We start from the raw sequence: 4,960 nt of genomic DNA, 5'->3' as shown, positions 1-4,960 counted from the left end.
AATCCATGGCTTCTGGTTGGGGTATGTACGTACAGTCACTGTGGGGACGACGTCCTCAATGCACTTATTGATAAGGCTGGTGACTGATGTGGTGTATTCCTCAATGTCATTGGAAGAATCCCGGAACATGTTCCAGTCTGTGATAGCAAAGCAGTCCTGTAGTTTAGCATCTGCTTCATCTGACCATTTTTTTTAGACCGAGTCACTGTTGCTTCCAGCTTTAATTTGTGCTTGTAAGCAGGAATCAGGAGGATAGAGTTGTGGTCGGATTTACCAAATGGAGGGCGAGGGAGAGCTTTGTACGCGTCTCTGTGTGTGGAGTACAGGTGATCTAGAATCCCCCCCCCCCTGGTTGCACATTTAACATTTTGATAGACATTTGGTAGAACTGATTTAAGTTTCTCTGCATTAAAGTCTCCGGCCACTAGGAGCGCCACCTCTGGGTGAGTGGTTTCTTGTTTGCTTATTTCCTTTTACAGCTGAGTGAGTGCGGTCTTAGAGCCAGCATCTGTCTGTGATGGTAAATAAACAGCCATGCAAAGTATAGCTGAGAACTCTCTAGGCAAGTAGTGTGGCCTGCAGTTTATCACAATATACTCTACTTCAGGCAAGCAAAATCTAGAGACTTCTTTAGATTTCGTGCACCAGCTGTTGTTTACAAATATGCACTGACCGCCCCCCCTCGTGTGCTGTTCTATCCTGCCGTTGCAGCGTGTATCCCGCTAGCTGTATACCCATGTCATTCCGTGAAGCATAGCATATTACAGTTTTTGATGTCCCGTTGGTAGGATATTCATGATCGTACCTCGTCTAGTTTATTGTCCAATGACTGCACGTTGGCGAGTAATATTGACGGTAACGGCAGCTTTCCTAATTGCCTTCTGCGGGTCCGGATGAGGCATCCGGCTCTTCGTTCTCTGCGTCGCTTCCTTTTGCGAATAATTGGGACGTCTGCCCTGTGGGGTGTTTAGAGAATATCGTACGAGTCCTACTTGTTGTTGTTGTTGTTGAAGAAATCTTTGTCTAATCTGAGGTGAGTGATCGCTGCCCTGATATCCAGAAGCTCTTTTCTTCCGTAAGATACGGTTGCAGAAACATTATGTACAAAACAATTTACAAATATTGCGAAAAAAACACATAATAGCACAATTGGTTAGGAGACCGTAAGATGGCGGCCATCTCTAGCACTAGTATGTCATGTGACTGTCACGCCCTGACCTTAGAGAGCCGTTTTATTTTCTCTATTTGGTTAGGTCAGGATGTGATGTGGGGTGGGCATTCTAAAGTTTTGTTTTCTATGTTTCTTTACTTCTATGTTTGGCCGGGTATGGTTCTCAATCAGGGACAGCTGTCTATCGTAGAAGTGCAATATGTGCCACGTAAAACAAGCTAATGTTTAAGTTCCTTGCTCAGAACATGAGCATCCAAAGCTGGTGGTTCCTTTTAACATGAGTCTTCAATATTTCCAGTTAAAAAGTTTGAGGTTGCAGTTATTATAGGAATTATACGACAATTTCTCTCTATACCATTTGTATTCAATATACCTTTGACTATTCGATGTAGTATTGCCAGTCTAATCTTGGGAGTTGATTGGCATGAAGTCATTAACAGCGCTGTGCTTCAAGCATTGCTAAGAGCTGCTGGCAAACGCAGGAAAGTGCTGTTTGAATGAATGCTTACGAGCCTGCTGCTCTCTACCACCGCTCAGTCAGACTGCTTAATTATAATATAATAAACACACATAAATATGAGCCTTAGGTCATTAATATTGTCAAATCCGGAATCTATAATTTCCAAAACAAAACGTTTATTCTTTCAGTGAAATACAGAACCGTTCCGTATTTTATCGAACGGGTGTCAACCCTAAGTCTTAATATTGCTGTTACATTGCACAACCTTCAATATTATGTCAGAATTATGTAAAATTCTGTCAATTTAGTTAGGGTCTTTGTTAGGAAGAAATAGTCTTCACACAGTTCGCAACGAGCCAGGCGGCCCAAACTGCTGCATATACCCTGACTCTGCTTGTACTGAACACAAGAGAAGTGACACAATTTCCCAAGTTAATATTGCCCGCTAACAAAATAGTTTAACTAAATATGCAGGTTTAAAAATATATACTTGTGTATGGATTTTAAGAAAGGCATTGATGTTTATGGTTAGGTACATTGGTGCAACAATTGTGCTTTTTTTGCAAATGCGTTTTGTTAAATCATCACCCGTTTGGCGAAGTTGAAGTAGGCTGTGATTCGATTATAAATTAACAGGCACCGCATTGATTATATGCAATGCAAGACAAGCTAATTAAACTAGTAATATCATCAACCATGTGTAGTTAACTAGTGATTATGTTAAGATTGATTGATTTTTCTAAGATAAGTTTAATGCGAGCTTGCAACTTACCTTGGCTCCTTGCAGCCACCAGGTCCTTTTGATGCTGCACTCACGTAACAGGTTGTCAGCCTGCCATGCAGTCTCCTCGGTCATGCAGATTAATCGGGTAAACCTCTAATAGCCACCCTACCATGTCACAACACAACTGATTGGCTCAAACGCATTAATATGGAAAGAAATTCCACAAATTAATTTCAACAATGCACGCCTGTTAATTGAAATGCATTTCAGATGACTACCTCATGAAGCTTGTTGAGAGAATGCCAAAAGTGTGCAAAGCTGTCATCAAGGCAAAGGGTATCTATTTTGATGAATCTCAAATATAAAATACATTTTGATTTGTTTTTTTGTTTTTTTACTTTAACCCCTTTTTCTCCACAATTTTGTGGTATCCAATTGGTAGTTACAGTCTTGTCTCGTTGCTGCAACTCCCGTACGGACTTGGTGGAGGCGAAGGTCGAGAGCCGTGCGTCCTCGAAAACACAACCCAACCAAGCCGCACTGCTTCTTGACACACTGCCCACTTAACCCGGAAGCCAGCCGCACCAATGTGTCAGAGGAAACACCGTGCACCTGGCAACCGTGTCAGCGTGTATTGCGCCCGGCCGCCACAGGAGTCACTAATGCGCGATGGGACAAGACATCCCTGCCGGCCAAAACCTCCCCTAACCCGGACGACGCTGGGCCAGTGGTGCGCCGCCCCATGGGTCTCCTGGTCACGGCCGGCTGCGACAGAGCCTGAACTTAAAACAAGAATCTCTAGTGGCACACGGGAGGCCTATATTTAGATTTATTTAACCATTTTTTGGTTACTACGTGATTCCATATGTGTTATTTCATAGTTTTGATGTCTTCACTATTATTCTACAATGTAGAAAATAATAAAAAATGTATAAAAAACCCTAGAATAAGTAGTTATGTCCAAACTTTTGACTGCTACTGTATATATATTTTTATAAATATATATACTGAACTAAAATATAAATGCAACATTCAACAATTTCAAAGATTTTACTGAGTTCAAGGTCATATGGGAAATACATTAATTCGGCCCCAATCTATGGATTTCACAAGACTGGGAATACAGATACCTAAAAAAAAGATATGGGCCTCAGGATCTCAATGCTGGATTTTCGTGCATTGAAATTGCTATCGATAAAATGCAATTGTGTTCGTTCTCCGTAGCTTGTGCCTGCCCATACCATAACCCCACTGCCACCATGGGGCACTCTGTTCACAACGTTGACATCAGCAAACTGTTCAACCACACAAATTCTCTAAAACGACGTTGGAGGCGACTTATGGTAGAGAAATCATCATTAAATTATTTGGCAATAGCTCTGGTGGATATTACTGCAGTCAGCATGCCAATTACACACTCCCTTGAGACATCTGTGGCGTTGTGTGACAAAACTGCACATGTTAGAGTGGCCTTTTATTGTCCCTAGCACCTGTGTAATGATCATGCTGTTTAATCAGCTTCTTGACACTGCAACAAAATTTCCCCAAAGACAATAAAGTCTGTAAGTAAGTGATATAACACACCTGTCAGGTAGATGGATTATCTTGGCAAAGAAGAAATGCTCACTAACAGGAATGTAAACAAATTTGTGCACAATTTTGAGAGAAATAATATTTTTGTGCATATGGAACATTTCTGGGATCTTTTATATCAGCTAGCTTGCTGTTGCTAGCTAATTTGTCCTGTTTAGCTAGCTTGCTGTTGCATTTGTCCTGGGATATAAATGTTGAGCTGTTATTTTACCTGAAATGCACAAGGTCCTCTACTCCGACAATTAATCCGCACATAAAACGGTCAACCGAATCGTTTCTAGTCATCTCTCTTCCTTCGAGGCTTTTTCTTCTTTGGACTTTATATGGTGATTGGCATGTAACTTTCATAGGTGTATTACCTCGATCGACCAACCTCAGTTCATCTTTCAATCGCCCACGTGGGTATAACCAATGAGGAGAAGGCACATGGGTATCTGCTTCTATAAACCAATTAGGAGATGGGAGAGGCAGGACATGCACCGTGTTCAGCGTCACAAATAGAACTGATTTCTATTTTAGCGCCGTCGGCATCGTAGATGCTCGTTGGCGCGCGCGAGCAGTGTAGATGCAATGATTGAGAAACATGAATGTGTACATTTATTTTGCAACGCCCGCGCACACACGCACCCGACGTGACCGGTGTGGTCAACATGTTCTTCTTCCAGCTCATACATACTATATATATTTTACGGAGAGTATATTTTACAATAGTTATCTTTTGTTTGTTTTTAGTCCCATCCTTCAGCTACCCTCCTCCCCTCCCATCTATCTCTGAAGAACATCCAGTTCTATTTGCCATATATTTTTCAACTGTGCTGTGATGTTTCACAAAAGTTCTGAACCTATCAGTGGTGATCAGAGCCGTTTAAGATGAGGGAGGATGATTTTTCTTTCATGATCATGGCCTTATTTCTAGTAGTTTAGTAGGCTACAACTAGTAGTAGTTTAGTAGGCTACTATTTAGTAGGCTACTACTAAATTTTCCCTATACCAATCATGAGGTTGCTACAAC

Source organism: Oncorhynchus masou, chromosome 32 (genome assembly GCF_036934945.1).
Source record: "Oncorhynchus masou masou isolate Uvic2021 chromosome 32, UVic_Omas_1.1, whole genome shotgun sequence".
Classification (NCBI taxonomy): domain Eukaryota; kingdom Metazoa; phylum Chordata; class Actinopteri; order Salmoniformes; family Salmonidae; genus Oncorhynchus; species Oncorhynchus masou.
This window is presented reverse-complemented; position numbering follows the sequence as displayed.